Source organism: Chrysochloris asiatica, unplaced genomic scaffold (assembly GCF_000296735.1).
Source record: "Chrysochloris asiatica unplaced genomic scaffold, ChrAsi1.0 scaffold00010, whole genome shotgun sequence".
Lineage (NCBI taxonomy): Eukaryota > Metazoa > Chordata > Mammalia > Afrosoricida > Chrysochloridae > Chrysochloris > Chrysochloris asiatica.
The window spans coordinates 36,754,377-36,769,864 of NW_006408528.1; the positions used below are offsets into that span (position 1 = coordinate 36,754,377).

General features: G+C 40.7%; 1 protein-coding gene and 1 pseudogene across 2 annotated transcripts in view; one reads left to right on the forward strand and one right to left on the reverse strand.

The window, feature by feature from the left end:
* Positions 1 to 15,488, forward strand: part of LOC102825152 (lipoma HMGIC fusion partner-like 3 protein-like) — a 675,272-nt gene that overhangs the window by 639,009 nt on the left and 20,775 nt on the right. The window lies entirely within an intron of this gene.
* On the reverse strand, positions 11,523 to 12,248 carry LOC102824772 (annotated as a pseudogene).

A 15,488-nucleotide genomic window follows, 5' to 3' on the forward strand; every position in this document is an offset into this window, starting at 1 on the left:
GGCCCAGGATCGGACATTGTTTCGTTCTGCTGTGCATGGGGTCACTATGAGTTGGTTCCGACTCGATGGCACCTGACAACAACAACAACAACATAGGGTTTCCAAAGTTGTAAATCTTTACAGGAACTGACCTTCACATCTTTCTCTTGAGGAGTGGCTTGTGAGTTCACACCACCAACCTATCGGCAGCAGAACACTTAACCACTGCACCACCAGGGCTTCTAGTCCAGAGGCTACAGGTAGGAAACCTTATGGGGCCTCCACAAACTAAAGCATTCTCCCGGAGCTTCTAATCAATGGCAGACAATCCTGAAGGATTTCAAGTCAACTATCACACATTGCAGTCCATCTTTCTCTCTTGCTCTTTATTGATGTTTGTTAGTTTGAGGTTTTCTCTGTGAACTTTTTACTACTACTCTCCAAACTTAGAACTTTCTGGTGTGGGTTCTCTGATACCCCTTGCTCCCTTTCAAGAATAAACTCTGTGGAAAGGTTTTTCCACCTCTCCACAGCAGGGATTTAGGACTGCCCAGACAGGAGGTTCCATCCTCACTCAGCTTTAGACCTCCCCCTATGCTTAGCCACATTCCTGGGGTTAGGCTGTTGTTGTTGTTGTTGTTGTTATGTGCCATCGAGTTGGTTACTACTCATAGCAACTCTGTGCACAACTGAATGAAACAGTGTCCGGTCCTGCGCTGTCGTCACAATCATTGTATTTGAGCCCATTGTTGTAGCCACGGTGTCCGTTCATCTCATTGAACGTCTTCCTCTTTTTCACTGACCCCTGATAACTTGTCCCTCCTGATAACTTGTCCAAAGCCCATGAGATGAAATCATCCTGGCTTCTAAGGAGCATTCTGGCTGTACTTTTTCCAAGACAGATTTATTTGTTCTAGCAGTCCATGGTACTTTCAAAAGTCTTTGCAAACACCACAATTCACATGCAGCAATTCTTTCTCCCAACCCACTGCCACCAAGTTGATTCGGACTCATAGCAGCCGCATATAAGGTTTCTAAGTCTGCAAATCATTGCAGGAGCAGAAAGCCTCATTTTTCTCCTGTTGGGTGACTGATGGATTTGAACTACCAGCCTTTCAGTTAGCAGTCCAGTGTTTATCCTACAGCTCCAGCAGAGCTCCTCTGGTCCTCATTGTACAGCTGTCAATGCATATGAAGTGACTGAAAACACCAAGGCTGGGTCAGGCTCACCTTAGTCCATAAGTGACATCCTTACTCTTTTAACATTTTAAAGAGGTCTTTTGCAGCAGATTTGCCTAATGCAAAACACCCTTTGATTTTTATCTGCTGCTTCCATGAACATTGATTGTGAATCCAAGTAAAATGAAACCCTTGGTAACTTTAATCTTTTCTCTGTTTATCATGCTGTTATTTATTGATCCAGTTGTGAAGATGTTTGTTTTCTTTACATTGAGTTGTAATCCCCACTGAAGGCTGTAGTCTTTGATCTTCATGAGCAAGTGCTTCAAATCCTCTTCACTTTCAGTTAGTAAGGTTGTATTATCTACATACAGGTTGTTTATAAACCTTCTTCCAATCATAATGCCAAAATGTTCTTCATATAACCCAGTTTCTCAGATTATTTGCTTAGCATGTAGATTACATAAGTGTGGTGAAAGGATACAGTACTAATGCATGCCTTTCCTAACTTTAAGCCAGTCAGTATATCCTTGTTCTACTCCAAAATGCTGCCTCTTGTTCTATGTATACATCTGCTTGTACACAAGTAAGTCTTCTGGAATTCCCACTCTTCACAATTTTGTCCACAGTTTGTTATGACCCACACAGTCTAATGCTTTTGCATAGTTAGTAAAGCACAAGTAAACAAACATCTTTCTGGAACTTTCTGCTTTTTATCCCTCATTCCATCTCCTCTTCTGAATCCAGCTTGAATTTCTGACAACTCCCTGTCTATGTGCTGCGGCGATCATTTTTAAATTCTCTTCAGTAAAATTTTACTTGCATGTGGTACTAATGATACTGTTTGATGATTTCCGCATTTAGATGGATCATCTTTCTTTGGAATGGGCATACATATGGATCTCATCCAGTCAGCTGTCTTCTAAATTTCTTGGCATAACTAGTGTGTACCTCCAACCTTACATCAGTCTGTTGAAACATTTCAATTTGTATTCCATCAATTCCTGGAGTCTTGTTTTTCACCTTCAGTGTAGCTTTGACTTCTTCCTTCAATATCATTGTTTCATGATCTGCCGGAAATGACTGAAAATGACTGATTCTTTCTGGTAGAATGACTCTCTGTGTATTCCCTCCATTTTCTTTTAAAGCTTCCTGCTGTCAAGTTGATTCCATCTCATAGCCACCCTGTATAGGATTTCCAATGACCATTGTATTTCAAAGATTGGCTGGTGGGTTTGAACCACCAACCTTGTGTTTAGCAGTCCAGTGCTTATCCTACAGCACCACAACAAGATACATTCAACTCAAGACTTGAATTTTATTTTTTCTTCAGTTCTTTTAGCTTGAGAAATGTTCTTCCCTTTTGATTTTCTAATTCCTACTCTTTGCATATTTCATTATAATACTTTGTCTTTTGAGTTGTCCTTTGAAATTTTCACTTCCGCTCTTTTACTTCATGATTTCTTCCATTCTCTTCAGCTACTCGCCATTCAAGAGCAAGTTTCCAAGTCTCTTCTGACAGCCACTTTTGTCTTTTCTTTCTTTCTTGTCCTTTTGTTTTATTCATGCATGATATTCTTGATTGTCATCCCACAATTCCTCTAGATTCAGTCATAAGTGTGCAGTGTATCAAATCTGTTCTTTTTTTTTTTTTTTTTTAATGCTTTATTGTGAATTATATGATAGTTTACATGGGAGAACTTTAGTTTTACATTCATTCCATCGTATATCATCTCACTGCCATGGTTCCAATCCCCTCCATGCATCCTCAACCACCCAAAGGATATATCCCAGAAACCCACTCCCTACACTCCCCCTCCCTCCCCCAGTTTTCAGCTCACAGTCCCTTTCCCTCTCTGGATCCAAAGTCCCCAGTCGCTTCATCACTCCACGTCATCATCTCTGTCTCCATCTCAGGCATCTCTGTTTCTCTGCACAGGATCCCGCTCTCAGCTCTTCTCCCTTCATGGTCCCAGAGACCTCCGCTCCTAGCCTGGAGAATTAATCACTCCCTTCCCTGTTACAAAACGTCTACCTTTGCATTTCCAACCCTCATAATCCGTCCTCAAAGCATTATTCACTACAGTATCACGAGTTACCCATCTGTATCTCCTTTCATCAGCTCCGCCCAGACAGATTGAATAGTACCTACTGGAGATTCTACCTTCCTCCATGCTCCCTAGCACTAGGTTCCCTCTTGAAAGCTTGTAAGCCAGTCACTTCTTGCCTTTATAGTTGCCCCCCTCCCCATTTGATCAAATCTGTTCTTGAGATGATCTTTAAATTCAGGTAGGATATACTCATGGTCGCATTTTTACTGTCATGGGCTTGTTTAATTTGCTTCAACTTCAGCCTTAACTTGCATATGAGCAACTGATGATCTGTCTATTCCACAGTCAGTCCTTGGTCTGGTTTTGGATGATGATATTGAGCTTCTCCATCATCTCTTCCTACTACTGATGTCATCAGTTTGCTTCCTGTGTATTCAGTGTGTACAGTGCCATTTATGTTGTTGGAAAAGGAAATTTGCAATGGATAAGTCATTGCTCTTGCAAAACTCTATCGTGCAATCTCTAGCATCATTTCTATCACCAAGACCATATTTTTCCAAACTAATGGTACTGGTCCCTCTTCTTTGTTCCCAACTTTTGCATCCCAATCACCAGTAACTAACAATGCATCTTATTTGCATGTTTTATTAACTTTAGACTGAAGAAGTTGGTAGAATTCCTCAATTTCTTCATCACTGGCTTTGGTGATTTGTGGGTAAATTTGAACAATAATTGTGTCAACTAGTCTTCCTTGTAGGCATAAAAATATTATCCTATCACAGACATGATTGGATTTTGAGATAGATCTTGAAATGTTCTTTCTGACTATGAATAGAACACCATTACTCTTCAATTTGTCTTCCCAGCAGAGTGAACTATATGATTGTCAGATTCAAAATGGCTAATACCTGTCCATGTCAGCTCATTAGTGCCTAAGATATTGATCTTCGTGCATTCCACTTCATTTTTGATGACTTCCAATTTTCCTAGATGTATACATTTCACATTCTAGTTATTAGTGGATGTTTGCTCATTTTGAGTTGTACCTCATAAGCAAATGAAGATCTGGAAAGCTTTGCTCCATTCACATCATTAAGGACAACTCTTCTTTGAGGAGGCAGCTCTTCCTCAGTCATATTTTGAGTGCCTTCCAACATTAGGGGCTCATCTTCTGGCACTATATCAGATAATGTTGCACTGCTATTCATAAGGTTTTCAGGGGCTAATCCATCACAAACGGACCAAACTAGTCTTCTTAGTCTGGAAACTGGTGCAACTGTTAGTCTCTCCCTGTCCACCACGGGTGACTCTGCTGGTATTAGAAACACTAGTGCCATAGCTTCCAGAAACACAACAACACACAAACCACCACAGTATGACAAACTGACAGGTGTCGGGGCTGGTGTTAGAGACTCCCAAAACAGGAAGGGAAGAAAGAAAAGAGGGAGAAGGTTATAAGAGTCTAAGGAGAGGAGAAACAGGGCAGAGTATATGGTGACCACGTTTGTGGCACCTGGAGCCAAAGATCACCTTGGGTGACCTGGCCTCTGCTCAAGAGAAAATCACTGGCACCTAACTACCCTGAGGAACCGAGAGTATTAATGAGGTTGTTGTTGTTGTCAGGTGTGGTGGAGTTGATAATGAGGAGGGTACCATTAAAACAACAGTGATAATTATTGCTACCACACAACTACTGCCAAGGCACTGATATAAGTGTTTGGTTTTTATTCCTCAAAATAACCCTGTAAAATAGGTATTAGCTCCATTGTACAGATGAGAAAACTACAGCTACGGCAAAATAAGATCAGTTTGAACCACAAGGTCGGCAGTTCAAACCCATCAGCCTATATGGAAACCCTATACTGGGTAACTATAAGTCGGAAACGACTCAACGGCACTTACCAACAACAAGGGCAAGTAAAGTGTCACCTAGAAAGTGGCCAACCCATAATTTAAAGTTTTATCTGCCTGATTCCAAAACCCAGATGCTCTTGAGCACTAATCATCTTAAACTTTAATATGCCTAGGGTGGTGATTCAGTAAGTCCAAGTGGGACCTTGGAATCAGCATTTCTACAGTGATTGTGCTCCAGGGAGGCCTAGGAGCTGTAAATAGAGAAACACTGTTTGCTCTTGGCCATACCACGTTCACCAAAGCCTGGTCAAGATTCTCTAAGACCATACGATTTTTTTCTCCTGATCATACCAGAGTGATGTGAACCTCAGTATACCTTGGATGGAGCCATGTATGTACTTTGGGACACATCTGGATTCTGAATGTATCTGGTGAAGTCTTCTCTTCAGCCCAAGATAAAGTCACATTCTTTGTGATGACGGTTCCTCCCTGAAATCCTAATTGTTTTATGCCCTAGGCCAGCTTATTTTATCCTCTACTTCACATTAGGATTCTGGTGCTTACTTCCAGACAAGAGAACATGATAAATTGGGAAGATAGAGTTTCTTGTGTAGACAGCAATAGGGTAGTGGACTAGTTTTCAAATTAGATTCCAAGAATCTTTAGTGTAACCAGGAAAATAGGGGCAGGGGCAAGATTCTGAGCCATCTACAATTTTGCTTCATACATAGAACTGGGATTCCTAAAAGCCAGTGGAGAGAACAGCCATCCAGCTCAGCGGCGTTAGATTTAATCCTGGCTCTTCAGCCAACTAACTGGGTGACTGAGGAAATCAGTTCACCTCTCTGGATCTCAGGGGCCTCCTCTGCAAAACAAAAGCGTTCAAATCATTGCTATTTTAAGATTTCTTTCTAGAAGCTCCGGTGGCACAGTGGTTAAGCACTCAGCTGTTCATCTGAAAAGTCAAAAGTTCGAAGCCACCAGTCACTCCACAGTAGAGAAATATGGCAGTCAATGCCCATAAAGAGTTTTAAAACAATCAAACCAATCCCACTGCCACTGAGTCAATTCCAAAGCAGAGTGACCCTAACGAACAGAACCGAACTGTTCCATAGGGTTTCCAAGACTGTAAATCTTTCCAGAAGCAGCCAGCCTCATCTTTCTCCCATGGAGCAGCTGGTGGGTTCAAACTGCCTACCTTGCATTAGAAGCCCACCACGTAATCCACTACGCCCAGAACTCTCCCATAAAGATTACAGTCTTGGAAATCCCATGGACAGATCCACTCTGTACTATAGGGTTCTTGTGAGTCAGAATTAAGTCGATGGCAGCAGGTTTGTTTTGTTTTTTGTAAGGTTTCTTTCAGGTTCTTAGATGGCACAATTTGTGCTTGACTACTAACCCCAAATGAGCTCTGGTAGCGTAGTGGTTACAAATCGGGCTGCAAACTGCAAGGTCAGTAGTTTGAAACCACCAGCTCCATGGGAGAAAGATGAGGCTTTCTGCTCCCATAAAGATTTATAGCCTCGGAAACCCTGTAGAGGGTTGCTATGTGTCGGAACCAACTCCACGGCACATAACAACAACAACAACTAACCCCAAAGTTGGTGGTTTGAACTCACCTAGCAGTGCCATATGGAACCTGGCAATTGGTTCAATAAAAAATACAGACAAAAAAAAAACCCTAAGGAACACCCACACTTCCAGGTGATGCCCATTTGACAGGACTTCAATGACTGGATAAACAGAGCTCAACCCTAAGAAGAAAGAAGAGGGGAAAAAGCGTCATCTGATACATTTCGATAAACATGACCTACACCTATAAATGTAGTAGCTCAAAAGAGGAAACAAGTCCCTGCTGCAAGAACTATACCCACCGCCTCCACACAAAGGGTAGACAGGGATGGGCAACTTGGATATTGGCTACTTCTGACCACGGTGTTTCCATCTCTCAAACTTTTCACTGAAGAATTCTGCCATCTTTGGCAGAATTGGCAGTTTGGGCATACTCGAGGAACTCAAATTATATTCTTTTTGAACTGTTCTTTGAGTTTGGAAAACAAAAAAGTCTAAAGGGACAAGATCAGGGCTATGGGGTGAATGGGTTGAGGTTTCTCAACAAAATTCATTAGGCTAGTCCTTGCTATGCTTAACGAATGAACAGGTGCATTGTTGTAATGGGAAATAATTCCTTGACTCTGTTTTCCTGACCTTTTTCTCACCAATGCAGTTTCCATTTTCTTAAAACTTCTTCTTAAGTCCCTGTGATCATCTTGTGTCTTTCAAGAATATTTTCAAGATTACCCCTTCGAGAATAATGAAGACACAGGGAGGTATGCATGGGCTAAAGACGATAGAGGTAAATAGTGATACATATACACAAGCTTGGAACAACAGTGTTCTGTTTTATATATATAAGGATTTGGAAGAGGATATTTGCACATGAGTATTTCCCTTTTCTGTAAACACAGCTATGAATGTGGTGGAGCATATAGCAGGCAAAATAATGAAACTTTCCTAGAGATTATCAAACATCTTAAGGCAATGAGTTGCTGGGCCTCAGGGTCCAGAACCATAGTCTCAGGGGACACCAGGGTCAATTGGCATAACATAGTCCACAAAGACAATGTTCCACCTCCTGCTTGGGTAAGTAGCATCTGCTTGGGTAATGAGCGGTCTTCTAAGATGCATCTATTGGTCTCTACAAGTACAGAAGAAAGAAGAGTGATAAGAATTGAAGAGGTTTGGAATCAATTAGTTCGATGAGCCAATGAAACATGTGAACCTTCGTCTCCATGACTCTGAGATCAGAACAACTAGATGGCTACCACTACCAACTGCCCTGTAAGGGATCCCATTAGAGGATCCTGGATAGAATGGGAGAAAATGTGGAACAAAACTTCAAATTATTTTCAGAAAAAGACCAAGTAAGTTTACTGGTCAGAAAAAGACCAAAGGAATCTGACCACCCTTCACGTATGGAAATGAAATCACCCTTGTGGTCCAATTTTCAGTGAAGCAGTAGATAGGTTTATGGGTGGGGAGAACAACATTAGCAAGATAAGCATGAGTGGTCAATCATCCAAAATCAAAAGGGCAACATCTTCCTAAGTGCAAAGTTGAGAAGAGATAGGAAGGTGAGTGGAGTGCAAATAGGAATCACAGAAAGGAAGCAGGATAACTGTGGTTACATGGAGGCGAATGTAATCATTTAGATGAAACAAAGGCATGATTTGTTGAATATAAAGCTGATGGTCTGGTCTGTAAACTTTCACTTAATTCACAATAAAAAGTTAAAAAAAGAAAAAAACCTTAAAAAAGATTATCCCTTCGAGATCCAATAAAACAATAACCGTCACATTCTGAACGGAACTCTTCACCTTAAAATTTAACTGGCCCAGCAGATACCCTAGGAAACTACTGTTTTTATTGGCCTTTTTTTTCAAGGCACCCTAAAAGGAGTCCTGGTGTGGCACTGTGGGTTAATGCACCAGACTGCAAAGCCATTTGAACTGCAAGGTCAGTGGTTCAAGCTCACCAGTGGCTCCTTGGAAACCCTTTACAGGGTCACTATGGGTCAGAATCGACTCGATGGCACTTAACAACAACAACAACAACAACAAAAAGACTAAGGAGTCCTGCTGGGTGCTGTGGGCGCTGTGGGTTAATGTGCTGGGACTGCAAGGTTGGTTTGAAATGCAAGGTTGACGGTTCAAACTCACCAACCACTGCTTAGAAACCCTTTACAAGGTCGCTATGAGCCGGAACCGACTCAATGGCACTTAACAACAACAAGACTAAGGTCCTCGGAAACCATATACAGGGTCACTATGAGTCAGAACTGACTCGACGGCACTGCACAACAACAAGACTAAGACAAGTATGTTACTGATGTCTGGAGCCACCCACTGATTGCAGAGACATATTTAAACACGTTGTGTTTTGGAATTGATCAGTGCATGCATAAACTGGCATCCTAATGGCAATACTTTTTATTTACCCTCATTTTTGCATAAAAAATAATAATAGCCAACATTGCTTGAGTTCATCCTGTGTTAACAGGCTTACACATTAAGTCTTGTACACACCTTCTATGCATTATTCAATCAGTCTTTAGGGCAGTCTTGTACAGAAGCACCCCCACTTTTTAGATGGGGAAATTGAAACCCAGCTCCATTAAGGAACTTCTTTAGAGGGACCCAACCAGTAAATAGTGAAATTCAGATTCAAAGCTGAAGAGAATGATTCCAGAGCACCACACGTTTAACCATTAAACTGTAAATCTCCAAGAAACTCAAAAAATGTATATTATCAAGGAGGGACAATTAACTCTCAAGATGGTGTTTGTTGTTGTTAAGTGCCATCGAATCAGTTCCAACTCATAGCAACCCTATTATAGGGTTTCCAAGGACTGGCTGGTGAGCTTGAACCACCAACCTTGCGGTTCAAGGCGACCTTTCAGTCCAATGCATTAGCCCCCAGTGTCACACTAGACTCCCTGGTGTCTAGATATGAGAGAAGAGAAACAAATGCCCGAGAGTCACACCTGCTAATAGACAGAGAGCTTCCGGCAGAAAGAGAAGCAAAAGCAGAAGCAAGGAATAGGGAATTGATGCACAGTTGTTAGTCTTTGCAGAAAGGAGAGGAAATGTGTTTGATCATCATCAGTATTTTGAGTCCACTACCCTTTTTATTTCCTTTCAGCAAATAAGGTTGTATCATCTGTATATCACAGGTTGTTAATGAGTCTTCCTCTAATACTGATGTCAGGTTTTTCATATAATCTAGCATCTCTAAATTCAATGGAATATGTTTAAGGTCAAATTTTGGCTCGCGTGTACTTGTTTTAACATTCTTCAGTTTCAGGTTGAACTTATGTATGAGCAATTAATGGTCTATTCCACAGTCTGACCCTGGCCTTGTTTTGGCTAATGATATGGAACTTTTCCACCATCTCTTTCCACATGTGTAGTCAATTTGAATTCTGTGTATTCCATCTGGTGAGGTTCATGTGCATAGTCGTCTTATATGGTATTTGCAATGAAAAAATCATTAGTCTTACAAAATTCTATCATATAATCTCTAGCACCCTTTCTATCACCAAGGCCATATTTTCCAACTACTGATCCTTCCTCTTTGTTTCCAACCTTTGCGTTCCAATCGCCAGTAATGATCAATATATTTTGATTGCATGTTTGATCGATTTCAGACTGAAAAACTTGGTAGAATTCTTCAATTTCATCATTACTGGCTTTAGTGGTTGATGCATAAATTTGAATAACTCGTCTTTCTTGTAGGCATATGAATATTATCTTATCACAGACAGCATTGTACTTCAAGAAAGATCTTGATATGTTCTTTTTGATGATGAATGTGACACTATTCCTCTTCAATTTGTCATTCTCGGCTTAGTAAACCATGTGATTGTCAGATTCAAAGTGGCCAATACCAGTCCATTTCAGTTTACTATTGCCTAGGATATTCATGTCTATGCGTTCCATTTCATTTTTGACAATTTCCAATTTTCCTAGATTTATACTTTGTACATTCAATTTTCTGAATATTAATGCATGTTTACAGCTATTTCTCTTCACTTTGAGTTGTGTCCCATCAGTAAATTAAGGTCCCAAGGGGTTCACTCTATTCACATCATCACAATCAACTCTAATTTGAGGAGGCAGCTCTTACCCAGTCACATTTATTTTTTCTGGTTCAGACAACATCTTGATTTGATTTTTTATTGCTCGATTTGATATTGATATATAGCTTATCTACTTGTGTATTTATATCCTATTTCTTTCCAAAAAGGTTTTATGTGGCCTTTTACAATAATCAAAATTAGCTGATATTTTAAGTATGATGCAATCATTATTTTAACTAAAAAAGCAATAAAACCTAATGAAAGATGGCAGCAAATTGGACTTCTTCAACTATTGCTCTATTAAAATGTTATCTGTTTCATAAAAATTAGTGCCTTTCTTCTAAATAGAATAAAGACTAAGATTGTTGCTCCTAGAAGTCATTCCTGTGTTTTATTTAATATTGCTCCTACCTTTATAAAAGGATAAATTAAATAATGATGCAACTATAAACCTTACATCGTACTTTTTTTCTATAATTTAACTTACATTACAAAACTCCATATTCCTTTTTATATAGCATATGTCAACAGCAGTTAATATCGTTTCATGGCTTACTTAAAATGTAAGAGGCATTTGTCACACCAATATCTAGTCCTTTTTATTTTTTAAGGAAAGGTCATTAATTTTTAAAAAATAGTTGCAAGAAATTTTTAAAGGTTCCCAGCAATGATTATTTCTGAAATGTGTAAGATTTTAAACATAATCTTATATAAAAGGCTAAAAAACAACTCAGAGGATTAAGTTCTGCATTATCTTTTTGAAAATCCAGATGATCTGCCACATCAAGAAAGTCCGGCTAGTTATCCCTGTTGGAGCCTCAGTCGTCCTCGGAACCGCTGTCTCTCCTTATGGGGACGGACGGAGCACCGCACCGACGACAGTAACGCGTCTTCTTCTTGTTTCTTGGGGTTTTCCTCTAGCTCTGTCTTCATTGCCCCAGACTCAGACAATTTCCACTCCAGCTCATCTCCCGTCAGGTTCATACCACCAAACACTAGAGGGCCAATAAACTGAACTTTGATATTTCCTTCAAGATAAACAAATATTGTGGGCAGATTCCTATCAGGATAATTGGGGATGCAAGTTGTTGAGATGGCTTTGGTAAAATTAACATCAGGAAACTTTTCGTTTAGTGCAAGTCTAGTGAAGCGTTGATTTATCAGAGCACAGTGGAGTATCCCTTGTTTGTAAAGGTGCAAGTTTACCCATAGGCCCCCACCAGCTTTCCTAACTTCTTAAACATAATACTTTCCTGAGATCTCCAAAAGTTCACCAAACTTACTCAGTTGAGTTGCTTTCCACTCAGCGAGGCTTTGCCGCCTGTACATCTCAGTAGCATGTTCATCCTCCTCATTAAATTCGTCTTCATTATCCTCCATCTCGTCCAAAGTCACAGCTTCATAGGTTTTGACGACTATTGAAGGCTTCACTGCTCCTCCTTTTCTGCTTCTTTTTCCAATTCTCTGGAACTTTCCTTTGAGGGCAAGATACCCTTTTTGCATAAGATGTCATTCAACTCCGCGTCTGCGTTAGGGTCCTGCATTATTTCCAATTGCTCAAGCCAGGCTAACCAATGTGGCCCCCAGCCCCTCAGCTCTCTACCGCGCACTTTCGCAGCCCCGGCCCCGCCTCTTTCCCTTGTTACGGTTTTAAGCCCGCCCCCTAGAAGCGAACTAGGCGGAGTTAGAGAAGAAGCCCAGCCAGTCACATTTTGAGTCTTTCAACCCTAGGAGTTCATCTTCCAGCACTGTATCGGACAATATCCTGGTGCTCTTCATCATGTTTCAATATTCAATATTCTGGAGCTGACAGTGTTCCACTGCTATTCACAAGTTTTTCAGTGACTAAATATTCCTAAGTAGTCCATCTCTCCTTCTTCATAGTCTGTCTTCGTCTGAAAGGTGCCGACCGTTGGTGACCCTGCTGGTATTTAAAATATCGGTGGCATAGCATCTAGAAAGAATCACAGCAACATGCAAGCCACCATAGTATGACAAACTGACAGAGGAGTGGTGCCTGAATTTGCATATGAGTAATTAAAAGTCTGCCCCTGGCCTTTTTTTGGCTGATGATATTGATGATCTTTTCCCTCAGATGTAGTCAGTTTGATTCCTCTATATTTCATCTGCTGAGGTTCATGTATATTGTTGCTGTTGTTGTTAGGTGTCCTCAAGTCAGTTCCAACTCATAGTGACTTTAGCATTACAACATGCCACCCACCACAGATGAGTGGTGGTCTATGTGTATGTTATGTGCTGCAGAGTCGCTTCCGACTTATAGTGACCCTGTACAGGGTTTCCGAGGCTGTAAATCTTTACCGGAACAGAAAGTCTCATCTTTCTCCCGCGGAGCAGCTGGTAGTTTCAAACTGCTGACCTTGCGGTTCGCAGCCCAATTCGTAACCACTATGCTACCAGAGTGCCTTGGCCTATGTATACAGTAAACTTTTATGTTTTTGCAAAAGGGATTTACAATGAATAAGTCGTTGGCCTTACAAACGTCTATCATGTGACCTCTACATGTATCGTATCTATTTATATTATAGAAAAGGTATTTCTAATGAATAGGTCATTGATCTTGCAAAATTCTATCATATCATTTATTACTAAGGCCGTGTTTTCCACCTACTGATCCCTCTTTTTTCCCCAAATTTCACATTTCAATAATCAGTAATTATCAATTTCAGACTGTAGAACTTGGTAAAAGTCTTCAATTTTTGGATCTTTGGCATTAGTAGTTGGTTAGTAAATTTGAATAATAGTCATATTAACTGGCCTTCCTTGTTGTTAAGTGCCTCCGAGTTGATTCCAACTCATAGTGGCCCTGTATAATACTTCAGAGGCTATAAATCTTTAAGGGAGCAGAAAACCTCATCTTTCTTCTATCGAATAGCTGGTGGCCTTGAACTGCTGACCTTGTTAGCAGTCCAGTCCTTATCCTACAAAGCCACAATGCTAGGGCTTCCTTTTAGGTATATGGATGTTATCCTAATACTGACAGCATTGTACTTTAGGGTATACCTGAAAAATTGAATAGTGAGTATTTTCAATATTAACAAATCAGCAGCAACATTCTATTCTTGATACAGCAGGGTAAAATCTACCAAGTAATTCTGTCTATGTTGTTCCTTGCTCTTCTTTTTTTGGAGTGAGAGAGTGGAGACATGTAAGGAGTTAGGGTTAAGGTAAGGACTGTGGCTAGTTCTAGGGTTTTGTGTAGTGTTAGGCTTAGGACTATGGTTCGTGTTAGGGGAAAGGGAAGAGCTGGGCTAGGGCTAGGAGTAGGGCTTGGTCTACTTTTAGGATTACAGTTAATTTGTTTTGTTTTGTTTTTCCGTGAAATCTACTTGATTTCCTCGTCATTTCGAAGTTCTGTAACTCCACTAGTCCATTTTTTTTTTTACTTTGTGGGGTTTTTGTTGTTGTAAACTGATAACTCTGGCTCCCTATTTTCAGTCTTGTACATTTGTTTTATTTTGTTGTGTTGTTGTTGGTTCTGACTCATAGCGACCCTATGCACATAACTACACAACAGAACCACAAACACTGCCATCATCCTCATGCTTGAATCCATTGTTGCTGCCACTGTTATCAATCCATTTCATTGGGGATCTTCCCCTTTCTCACTGACGTTCACTTTATCAAGCATGATGGCCTTTCTCACCACATGTACAAAGTACAAGAGACGCAATCTCACCATCCCCGCTTCTAACAAGCACCTTGGCTGTACCCCTCAGACAGATTTGTTTGTTCTTTTGGCAGTCCATGGTACATATAAGCAACAATGATGCTGGATATCATCCTTGATTGGCAATTTTTTTTTTTTCTTCAGAGTTTTACCTGTTTCATCTTCTTGCCTACATGGTTTCTGCTGAGAAGTCAGAGATTAGGCATTAGATAATTTTAGTCTTAGATAATTTTCTCTGTGTTCTCTGTTCCCCCCTGTGGGAACTTTCCTACAACCTCCAGTGCGTGTTCTGTGCCTTTAGGCTGCTATATCCATCAACAGTCACCCACAAAATCTCAATCAAGAGAGCCATGCCACTTGTCCCTCTCCTTTCCCACCTCTCCTGCTCAGCTTCCTCTCCCAGTCAGCACTCAATCTACCTGTCTATCCTTTCCCCTGAAACTCAGGGGTCCAGATTCACCATCCAGATCTGTTTCACTTGGTATTCTGTGTTCTTGTTGAAGGATGTTGCTGTGTTCTTGTTACTCAGCATGTATGGCTACTCCACCATCTTTCCCCCTATATTGTTGTTTTTATTAGACTTTGCAGTTGTCTTTGATGAGGAAAGTGGGGCATGATGGGGAAAATAGATGTTCATGAACTACCATTCAAAATTCCTTCTCATTGATTACTTACTTTCTGAGAGAAGGTCACATGAGAATGTGTGGCGTCTGATGTCAAAGTCTAATTGTCATTGCATACAGAAGCAGAGCGAAATCACCACCGCTTGATTCTTAAGGTATTTCCTGCCCCTTTTCAGCAAAACAGATCTAAATGAGTGCCTGGAAAATTGGTTTCTTCCATCCTTTCCTTGTTAATATCAGTATGTCAAGTTCAAGAGAGGGTAAGAGGAGAAGCTGAAAAAAATCTGAGGGAAGAATTGTTGTTGTCGTTGTCAGGTGCCATCAAGTCGGAACCAACTCATAGCGACCCCATGTACAACAGAACAAAAAAATGCCCGATCCTGGGCCAACCTCACTACCACTGCTACACTTGACGCCATCAGTGATGCCACCTGTCCGATCCATCTCGTTGGGGGTCTTCTTCTTTTTCTCTG